We start from the raw sequence: 12,002 nt of genomic DNA, 5'->3' as shown, positions 1-12,002 counted from the left end.
TCACACCATCGGCCTCCATCTCCATACTTTGTTACCTCCTACACATATTGCAACCTTCTCATCTACAGTACATATGAATCCATTCTTATGCTTTAACCACCCTGGTGTCCCGGTTTTGGGCATGTAAGAAGACTGTTGAATGTTGAAAAAAGTTTTCAAGCAATTTCAACACTTTCGAAATCAGTGAAAATAGCCCACAACAGGCAATCTTTGAGATCAGCTAATATTAGCTATGTGTATGAAGAAGTATATATAGGCTAGGGGTCAAGGAATTCTGTAGCAATCAGTAATTGTTGATACAAACAGTCAGGGGCAATTCTAAGGTGGTGATTTAATACAGGAGAAATGCATTACTGTAAGCACACTGGTTGCTGGAGAAGTAATGGTGGCCGTAGCTGAATGGGTGTACAGAGGCAGCCTGAAACAGAAGGTCCCAGGTTTGATTCCCAGCCTCCGGCAATGTGTCGAGGTGTCTATGAGCAACACACTTAACCCCTAACTGGTCCCCAGCCATCAGCTGGGTGAAGCATAAACATGGGATTATAAAATCTAATTATTATTATTATTATTAGTTCTCTGTCTAACAGCAGGGATAGGAACATATTTATGCACAGACAGACAACAAAGGCCAGTGCCACAGAGCCAAGCTGAAACCATACAAATAAATACTGTTTATCAGGCCAGCACACATTGGCATCTTGGCATTTTCAGACTGCTAGGGCATTTCACCAGGAGAAAGACAAATAGCATCTTTGCTTCCATAAGGACAATGGGGAACAACATAATAACAATAAGGTGTAATGCTACCATAATTCACATTATATTGTCTTATATCGCCCTTCTCCTGTCACCTCATCTCCTTTACTCTCTCTCTCTCTCTCTCTCTCTCTCTCTCTCTCTCTCTTCTCTTCTAATTGCTCCCATCTCAACTCAGTGGTGGAAAAAGTACTAACTTGTGAGCTTGTAGATCTGGTATGTTCAAATGATTTTTATTATATTCTAAAACTTGTGAAATGGGACATTCTGCATAATGAGTACTTTTACTTTTGGTACTTTAAGTGAGCTTGTAGATCGGCTATTTTCAAACAGTATAGGGCTGAAGTGGTTAATTAATGTATGTTTTTTTTAAATAATAATCGAAATCTATAAAGTAACTAACTAAAGTTTTCAAATAATTGTAGTGGAGCAAAAGTATAATAATTGCCTCTGACTACTGACTAGTGTAGTAGAAGTAAAAGTACAGAACATTTGAAATACTCCAGCAAAGTCAAAAATACCTCACAATTGTACTTGAGTATATGTACTTAGTTACTTTACACCACTGTGTGTCGGTGGGGAGAGAATGCACAGCTCTCAGCTCTTCATGACAACAAAAGAAACAAAGGGAGGCACCTGGCACCGCCTTGTGGTTGTATTTGGCATTGCAATAATATCACATTTACTAGACTTACATTTCTTTTAACATGTTTCTTGTTTTCCTTTATTTTATGCAAAGCAGTTCGTTTCTCTTGTTTAGTTTTTTGCTTTTAATCTATGTTTGTTGTTTGTTTGCTTTTTGTCTTTGATGTAAAGCACTTTGAGCTGCATGCATGTCTTCTATGAAAGGTGACTTTAATACAAATAAAGTTTATTATTATGGTTATTATCGCCTCTTGTGGTTTCAACGGGTCATTACAAACAAACAGAACATTAGCCTCACGTGGAAGTTGTATCATCCTGGTGTAAAGTATCTAAGTACATGTACTCAAGTACTGTACTTAAGTACAATTTTGAGGTATTGCACTTTCTTCAGTAGGCTATTTACAATTTTCAATACTTTTACTTCTACTCCACTAGGCTACATCTCAGAGGCAAATATTGTACTTTTACTCCACTACAATTATATGAAAACTCTAGTTACTTGTTACTTTGTAGATTTTGATTATTATTACAAAACACATTATTAACCACTTCAACTCGCCCCTCCCGTTTGTTTGCAAGAGCTGGCAAAAACTTCTGGGAACTCAGATTACTTCAGCGCTAAATATATTTTGGCCATTTGAAAATAGCAGATCTACAAGCTCACTTTCAAAACTGCCCTAAAGATACACCTTCAGGAGGCTGCAATTCGAAAATGGCCCCTTAACCTACCCCACCCAACCCCCCCCCCTGATTTATTCTTCTCTTGTACATATTTTTCACTCTTCATACCAGTAACCTATAAGCTGATTGTATGACGTTCTGTATAGTAGTGTGTATATCTGTCTGTCTCTTATATGTCATCATGATTTGTGTGCATGGGGATCTCATCTTAAACAAGCTCAGTGCTTAATGAGTCTTCCAGTTTAGTAGACCTTGTATTGTGAATTTGTACTTCCATGTACTGTTGTTCTCATGTCTTACTAAATAAAGTACATCAATCAATCAATCAAACAAACAATGCCACTGCAGCATTGTGAGCTTGTAGATCGGCTATTTAATTTTTTTTAAATACATTTTGAACTTGTGAAATGGGACATTCAGCTGTCCAGGCCACTTCAAGTATATTTTGATGCCAATACTTTTGTACTTTTACTCAAGTAACATTTTGAACATAGGCCTTTTACCTGTAGAGTATTTTTACATAATATTGTGGTATTGCTACTTTCAAAATATCTGAGTAGGCCTATTTCTTCCACCACTGGTAGTATGTATGGTCATTTCCTGTCTGGTGATGTGAGGTTAGTGGGTCAGAGTTCCCATTGAGGAATAGAAAAAAGCACAATGTTATGCCACAGCTGAAATCTTAAAGTTATGCAATGTAGCCTAAAGCTAAAATAACTGTGAGCTGAGCTCCATGTTAAATCAGTGTTTCTCTAACCTTTTCACGTCAAGGACCCCCAAATTGATATGTATTTGGCCGCGCAGACCCCCATCTGAAAAGGTTTTGTGCCAGTGACCCCTAGGAGAGGAGGGGTTAAGAAAACAATTCTAAATGTTTCAAAAAAATGTTCAAACATCTTTGATATCTTTCAAATAGTTTCAAAGACTGTAGATGTAAAGCTCACAGCGCAGCACAAAGTGACACGTTTTGAATAGCCAACATATTAATGGATACAGTGGTTAAAATGATGATGATGCCATGTTAAATACTTTTGCTGGGGACCCCCCTGTTTTTTTTTTTTATGTTTCCACTAGGAACTAGGAACGTGCTGATTGTCCTCACAGCGACAAAGATATGCTAGGAAGTGGTGAAATCTCTCAGAAGATGAGGCAATAAAAATCAGGTCATTTTATTGGTGAATGTGACTAAATTAGTATACATTTACCATTACCTAATCGTGGTGTACTGCAGTGGTTCTCAAAGTGGGGTCCAGGGACCCCCAGGGGCCATTGGGGGGGGGGGTTCCAGGGGGTCCCAAATAAAATGAGTTAATATACAGTGTAGTATATTGAATATTGAAGACGCCACACAATGGATACGTTGAATCTACATGCAGTTTAGCATCAAAATGAGTTTGACAGCTTTTTCTGAGGTACTTTTACTTTACTTCCATTATTTTAATACTTTATACCTGTTTTTTTCATACCACTTTAATAGGCCTTCGCGATACTGTATTAACTTATACATTATGATGTACTGTATTATTATGCTTTAAAACCTTAGTAAAAACAGCCCTGTATTGATTTGAGCACCTGCAACCAATTAGCTGGTTGCAGGTGCTCAAATCATTCAATTTCTGCATACAAAAATTGATTGAGTACTTTTATGTTTGTTACTGTGGCCTAAAGCATTATTTACTGTTTTGAATGAAGGACTTTTACTTCATCTGAGTATAGGCTATATAGGCCTACTTCCATCACTGCTAAAGGTCCCTGTTTGCACTTGTGCTCTCTCTCTCTCTCTCTCTCTCTCTCTCTCTCTCTCTCTCTCTCTCTCTTTCTCTCTCTCTCTCTCTCTCTCTCTCTCTCACTCCCTTACTCTCTCTTTCTCTCTGTGTGTGTGCGCGCGTGCGTGCGTGCGTGCGTGTGTGTGTGTGTGTGTGTGTGTGTGTGTGTGTGTGTGTGTGTGTGTGTGTGTGTGTGTGTGTGTGTGTGTGTGTGTGTGTGTGTGTGTGCGCGTGTGTCGGTCACGTGATACTACCGTACGGAAGTTTTCAGAGGTTTGGTGTGTCTTCCTCCAACCACTATGCTGAAGCTGATCTCTGTCTGCATCAGAACATGAACGTTACTCTAGAGCCGTTACTTTACATACAACTATCAACACTTTACAACTAACAGCTGACAAGGTAAGAGGGCTTTTTAATTCACAGGAATGTACACTTTTTCATCAGTCTTTTCCCCCCTTATTTTTGATAAGAAATGTGATTTAAATAAAGCCCGAACAACTACAGAGAAACCGTTATTTCTCTGTAGTTGTTCGGGCTTTATTTAAAGTTACTCCTGGCGACAGTGTCGCCGTTTGGTGACACTTAGTGGCAACATTCAAACGGCAACACCGTCGCCAGAAGTAACTTTAATAACGGTTATAGTTTACTGTCCGTGCACTTGATCTGCCCTATTTATTTATCTGACCTGTTGCGTTGAAAACCGACACAAACATCGCGATTGTTGCTTATTTTTCTCTCTACAACAGGATGATGATGATGATTATCATGATGTTGATTATGATGATGTATGATTATGATTATGATGATGACTATGGTCGGGAAGCGTTTCGTTTGGATAAAGTCCGGTGTTTCCTGTTGGTTCTGCTTTTTTTATTGTTCAAAAACCACGCAATCTGTGTGTGTCCTCACTTTGACAGATCCTTGGTAGAGTTTGGCAGCAGCAGACATTACAGGCTGTTTGTTTTTCTCAGCTCCCGTTAGGAGCAGGGGTGGAATGTAACTAAGTACTTTACTCAAGTACAATTTTGAGGTATTTTTTACTTTACTGGAGTATTTCCAGTTTTCAGTACTTTTACTTCTACTCCACTACATCTCAGAGGCAAATGTTGTACTTTTTACTCCACTACAATTATTTGAAACCTTTTGTTACTACTTGCTACTTTGTAGAATTAGATTGGCTATTTTCAAATAGACTTGGTATAAAATAGGGCTAGAGTGGTTAATATAGGCCTATGTTTCATAATATAATAATCTATACCGGTATATGCAAAGTAACTAGTAACTAAAGTTTTCAAACAATTGTAGTGGAGTAAAAGTACAGTATTTGCCTCTGAGATCAGTGAGATGTAGTGGAGTAGAAGTAGAAGTAAAAGTAACTTATGCTGACAGAGTTGTTTGTCCCCACAGGAGGACAAGAGAGCAGCTCAGTCAGTCTGATATGATTTGACCACTTCCTTTTCATCTTAAAACTGATTTATACTTCGTTGCATGCTGGTGTTGCTGGCAGTAAATAGCAGATATATACACCAGGGGCCAGTTGCACCACTTCACACTAAGTTCAAACATAGCCTATAGCTTAATTAAGCTATAACTAGGCTAAGTTTGAACTTTCAACTTTTTCATGCCGAGGAGGACCCCCAAATTGATATGTAGCATATTTGGCTGCGGGGGGCTCCCCATCTGACAAATTGTTGTGGCAGGGGGTCCCATATCTACAAGCTCACAACATGTTGCTTGTAGATCGACTATATTTCAAATGGTCAATGTATAGCCTATAGGGTTCAAGTAGTTCAAAACATTTCGCTGGGAACCCCCTCACCGAAGGACCCCTGGGGATCCCCGGACCCCACTTTGAGAACCTCAGACTTTTTAATTTCAAGGACCCCCCACATAACCCTGAGAGTGTAAGTGTTTGTACACTCTCAGAGCTAACAGACCTGTAAAGGGTCCATTGGAACCACCTCAAGGAACCGAGCCCCTTGCTGGAACCCACTTTAAGAGCCACTGATCTGAAAGTGAATTGGCTGATAAGAGTATGTTTTCACTTTGTCCGTCCGTGTGTGTGTCCGTCCAGCTTTGTCCGTCCGTGTGTCCGTCCAGCTCCATACATGGGCACATGGTCTGTGAACACCTAACATTGGTCAAGCTTCACGTGACATCACAATATGTAATATAAATAGGTAAGACAGAATTAATCAGGAACAGTTTGACCACCTCGCCTGGCGGAGACCTGTGCTCCGAGGAGCACATTTTCCAGTTGGTCCATGTGTTTGTACACCCAAGAGTTAATGATCAGGTGCAAGGTTGCTGAACTGAAGTCTGGATTCACTGATCTGAAACGTGGAAAATATACTGTTCAATTAAATCAACCAAATGTGAACCAAATGGACCTGTAAGGGTCCATTCGGTGCAGGGTTGGCAGGTGATTGTTTACTTTAGACCGACATTGTATAATATCATTAAATGCAATATATAATATAGTTGCTGTCGGGCATAACCGTAAAACCGTGTGTGTGTGTGTGTGTGTGTGTGTGTGTGTGTGTGTGTGTGTGTGTGTGTGTGTGTGTCTGAGTGATAGTGTCATGTTCCTGATTAAAGTGATGTAGAATGCAGCACAGAGTTGCCATGCAAACTAAACTCTTTGAGCTTAATATTATAAGAGAATAATATGTACGTGTGAAGTAGCCTACAGTAAACCCCAAATTGCTGTATCCCACACAGGATACAGTAAAGACACACACACACACACACACACACACACACACACACACACACACACACACACACACACACACACACACACACACACACACACACACACACACACACACACACACACACACACACACACACACACTCTTTATTTCAGATGTAGATAGGTCAGTGTAGAGAGACAGGAAACGGAGATGGAGCAGAGCACAATCATGAATATTCATTTAAAACATATGAGATAAGTGAGCCACGAGTCACGCCGGTCTGCTTTTAAAAGGTGATACAGTTGTTCTAGAATCTTCTGAGGTCAGGATGGAAGGGTTGTCCCAGCGAGGAGGACCATAGTGACTAAATGCATCTTCACCAGTTAGACTTCTTTTTTTAGATTTAGATTTCTTTTAACATTTTCAATAATTTTCCAAAACGGTTTAAATGACGGTGAAGCCATAACTACTTTAGCTGGACCCCCCCCCCCCCAAGGACCCCACTTTGAGAACCAATGGTTACTACTTAGCAGGTCACAGATGGATAGAAGTTAATCCATTAAGGGCTGTGTAAACAACAAGTAGTACTTTAAAATCGATTCTGTATTGAACGGGGAGCCAATTAAGTGATGTAAGTTTAAGAGTAATGTGTTCCGCAGCAGCTTCTCTTCTTGTCCCAGTGAGATCTCTGGCTGCAGGCAGCATTATGAATGAGCTGCTAGAGTCACTTCCAACTGTATTTTGTTTTTTTGGGGGGAATTAAAGGCCATTACAGTAATCTAACCTGTTGGAGATGAATACATGGACCAGTTTTTTTAGAGGCATAATAACACATTTTACTTGCGACCCCCTGGAACCCCCTTAGATGACCCCTCGGGGTCCCTGGACCCCACTTTGAGAACCACTGGTTTATTCTCACCCTCTTAGTGCTCCATCTGCACTACATTGACTGTGCCCTTGTTTTGACTGAAGCATGCATCACGTTCCAACGGAAGGCCTTGTCCTTGGCCCAGTCTTTAAACATCATGGTCTATTCTGTGGTTGGGGTGGTTGTATTTAGTCTCCCTGCTCTTCTGTAGAGACATTTAGATTGTGTCAAAGGTCACGTCTCACCTCTCTCTCTCTCTCACCTCTCTCTCTCACTCACTCACTCACTCACTCACTCACTCACTCACTCACTCACTCACTCACTCACTCACTCACTCACTCACTCACTCAATCTATTAGCTCAATGGTAAATATGTCAGCCCTTTTTTTCAGCAGGAAACCGGGTTCAAATCCGGGGTAGAAGAGAAAAGTTACATAGCTTTAAAACAACAATACATTTCCAATTTCGCAATATAAATATTTTTAATTGCAAGTGAAGGAGACAGTTTGCGGGAGTCATTTTGTTCTACAATAGATGGTCCTTTTTCGTCTCACCTGTCATTCTACAGGTGGGCAGAGGTTCTGCTCTTCTTTACTAGGGCTGGTAAACGAATATTTGATATTCGAATATTATTCGAATATTGGGAAAATATGTATATTCGAATATTGGGAAAATATGTATATTCGAATATGAAAATTAATATTCGAATTTAAAAAAGAAAAACAATATATTTATTTTTTTAATGTTTATTTGACAGGGACAATAAAAAAAAACAATGTATCAAGTTATAAAAACAAACAAAAGATACGTTTTATTGGATCCGAGCACTTGATACACTGTTTTTTTGTATTGTCCCTGTCAAATAACATAAAAAAATAGATTTATTTTATTGATTTATTTATTTATAAATATATATATATATATATATATATATATATATATATATATATATTATATATATATATATATATATATATATATATATAATACTGTTCGAATGTATTCGAATATCTGTACATTGTAAGACCAATATTCGAATATCATTTCTGAGGAAAGTTACCAGCCCTATTCTTTACACAAGATATCTCCAAGTCGAATGCGCAGTAGATTGAGATGAAACTTGCTGAAGTGCAAAACTAATTAGAGTGACCCCATCATGTCATTGTCTCTCTCTCTTTTTCTTTTCCATCTCCACTGGTGGCACAATGTCACTGGGTTTAACCCATTCAATCCAGGAACGCATGATCTCTGTCATTTTAGATTTCTTTGGCTATTCTAAAATACAGATATACAAGCTCGAGCTTACAGATCTGCTATTTTTGAAAAATGAAGTGAAGATTTGTGCACATCTTTGAATATATATATTTTTAAAGCGAACATTTGTAAAACATTTTGTTCCACTGACCTCCAGAAGCAAAGATTTGAGTTACAAATGTTCGCTTTTTAAGATTTGCACACATATTAAAAAAAAATAAAAAATAATAGCAGATCTACAAGCTCGTAGTGCGGCACTCGGTGACACACTACACGCTTGTATATCTGCTATTTTTGAATAGCCAAAGTATATAGCCATATATATATAAATAGCCAAATGAGTAAATGACACAGATGCGTTCGTGGTTTGAATGGGTTAAACTGGTACGATGCAACACTGGGCTGTAAGTGTTAGTCGTTGTTCTCAGACTGTCTGCCCACATCCATCACAAATCACATTTCCTACCCAGATTGGAGTCTGATCAGTGTTGCCAATGTCCACTTATTAGAAGCGACTTTGGTCTTCGCCTTCTTTTTTATGTAAAATTGCTTGTAAATATTATTTTAAACCAGTGTTTCTCAAATATTTTCATGTCCAGGACCCCCAAATGAATATGGATTTGTCCCTAACCCTCATCTGAAAATGTTTTGTGCCAGGGAGCCCCGTACCAGATTTGTGTTTTGTGTTTCAAAAATCTTCCAAATATTCCACATTTTATTTTAAGATTTTTAGAAAATTCAGTGAGCTTGTAGATCGGCTATTTTCAAATAGCCGATGTATGCCCAGTATATAGGTAGTAAGTGCTCATGTGGCCTGCAGTAGTCGCTTCTTTTGGGCTTGTTTCCCTAGACCCGGTTGCTTATTCCTCTCACAAAATCTGGCAACACTGATTCGGGTTGGTTTTATGCACTCTGAACAAGGCTAAGGAATGTGATTCAAATCTGTTTCCATTTATTTTTGTTTTTTTTGCTGTTAAGATTTGATCAAACTAATCTGATTCCAATCGGACAAAAATAGGCCGATAGGCCAAAAATCTGATTTGGGCTGCCAGTCTGAACGTAGCCTTAGCCTCTTTACTGTTGTTTCTTTCTCACTGTTTCTCATGCTCTCAGGCAGTGGTGGAAAGTAACTAAGTACATTTACTTAAGTACTGTACTTAAGTACAATATTGAGGTATTTGTACTTTACTTGAGTATGTCCAATTTCCAATACATTTACTTCTACTCCACTACATCTCAGAGGCAAATACTGTACTTTTAGTCCACTACAATTATTTGAAAACTTTAGTTACTAGTTACTTTGCAGATAAAAACTATGATATAATGAAACATACATTAACCACTTTAGCCCTATTTTATACCTAGGCTATTTGAAAATAGCAGATCTACAAGCTCACAACGCGTCGCATCGCGACGCGTTGTGAGCTTGTAGATCGGCTATTTTCAAATATTTAGTACTTTTACCTTTGGTACTTTAAGTACATTTTGATGCCAACAATACTTTTGTACTTTTACTCGAGTACATTTTTAATTCTGGACTTACTTGTAACAGAGTCTTTTTATATTGCAGTATTGGTACTTTTACTTAAGTAAAGAATTTGAGTACTTTTTCCACCACTGGTTGTTTCTTTCTCACTGTTTCTCATGCTCTCAGGCCAGTGTGTTCATGGCTGAGTCAATCTGTGACGAGCTGGGGAAGAGGAACTGGCCTGTCCTGAGGGCACATCGTCTGGCAGTCTAAGAGTGTGCGGTCATGATTAACCCATTCAAACCGGGAACGCATCTCTGTCATGCTTAGATTTCTTTGGGCTATTAGAAAAATAGCAGATATACAAGTTCATAGCGCGGCACTCTCGGTGCCGCGCTATGAACTTGTAGATCTGCTATTTTTGTGGAAAATCTTGGAAAATCGTGGGTCTTTGAATATATATATTTTTAAAACTCAAATCTTTGCTTCTGGGGATTCTACAAATGTCTTCTATATCTTAACAGTTTTTAGGAAAAAACGTATGTTGCATAATATCAGTGGTGCTCAAAAATGGTATTTATTCATCTCAAAATATTTTGTTCCAGGGACCCCCAGGAGTTGTAACGGGGGTTAAAAATGTTTGCTTTAAAAATAAATATATTCAAAGATTTGCACAAGTCTTCACGATTTTTCAAAAATAGCAGATCTACAAGCTCGTAGCGCGGCACTCTGCTATTTTTGAATAGCCCAGAGAAATCTTAAAATGACGCACAGACAGATGCGTTCCCGGTCTTAATGGGTTAACAACACAACACAGCACACAATAAATCACTGGAGCCGTGTGATGAGAAGTCAACTCATGATAAAACCATTACCCACACAGTCTCTTGTATATCTGTCAGCTTATAAATCACGTCTCAGGGTTCTGACTGGTGTAAAAAGAACAAAGTCAAAGGGCAAGGAAGGAAGGAGGAGGTTGCTATGTCTGCTGCTTTTTAACTTCCTCATCTTTATATTAAATTTAGCTAGTGGGCGGATGGTGGGACTCGGACATCAAGAAGAATGTGCAAAAAATAAATGTCACAAACAGTGACATTTATGTCACAAATCCAGACGTCACGCTTCACGTGACCCTGGGGTCATGCTCGTATAACGTCAGGATTTGATTGGCCGTTCAGTGCTATTGGATGTTTCAGGCCAACGAAGCGCCCTTAAGATCAAGATGTGAATGGCCTGAACATCTATTTTAGATTACATTAGGTATACATAATGTTAGTTTAGTGGAGTGGCTCGGAGCCAATGCCTGATGACCGAAGGCCTAATATCTCCCCCCAGCCTAAAGGGGGGGAGATTCCCCTTTAGGCTAGTGGATAAGATGTTTGGCTTTAGCATCACTTCCTGCGCCTGGGAGACCTGGGTTTGAATCCCAGGTGCTACATTACGTCACACGTTACGTCGCAAACTTAAAGGTTCTATGACATTCATTTTCACTTTTTTTTATTTGTTATGTTTTTTTGGGGGTTTTATGACCTCAATTACGCCCCAAAAAACTGAACTTTGAACATTCAGTTGATTTTCTGTGGTCTGGGGTTTTCTGAATAATTAGGCTGAAAAGTAATCTGAGATTGGCCCTTGGAGCAGGCAAATATTTCTTTTTTTCATTGCAGTTGATTGCTTCTGGGGGGTCCCTGGAAGAACATATTTTGAGATGGGGGTCCACGGGCCAAATACATATCATTTTGGGGGTCCTTGACATGAAAAAGTTTGAGAACCACTGATGTATATAGCAACATACCTTTTTTCAAAAAAGAAACTGTTAGGATTTAGAAGACATTTGTAGAATCCCCTAGAAGCAAAGATTTTAGTAT

At 38.9% G+C, this 12,002-nt stretch overlaps 1 protein-coding gene across 1 annotated transcript in view; it reads left to right on the top strand.

Moving 5' to 3' along the window:
• Positions 1–4,130: 4,130 nt before the first annotated feature.
• arap1 (ArfGAP with RhoGAP domain, ankyrin repeat and PH domain 1) overlaps positions 4,131–12,002 on the top strand; it is a 136,089-nt gene continuing 128,217 nt past the window's right edge. Inside the window, exon 1 of the mRNA XM_084064578.1 lies at positions 4,131–4,247. The gene's annotated coding sequence lies outside the window, so the exon portion shown is untranslated. The remainder of the gene's footprint in view (positions 4,248–12,002) is intronic.

This window comes from Gymnoscopelus microlampas (genome assembly GCF_963454915.1).
Source record: "Gymnoscopelus microlampas genome assembly, chromosome: 8".
Lineage (NCBI taxonomy): Eukaryota > Metazoa > Chordata > Actinopteri > Myctophiformes > Myctophidae > Gymnoscopelus > Gymnoscopelus microlampas.
Note: the sequence above shows the minus strand (reverse complement) of the source record. Positions and strands in the feature narration are given on the sequence as shown.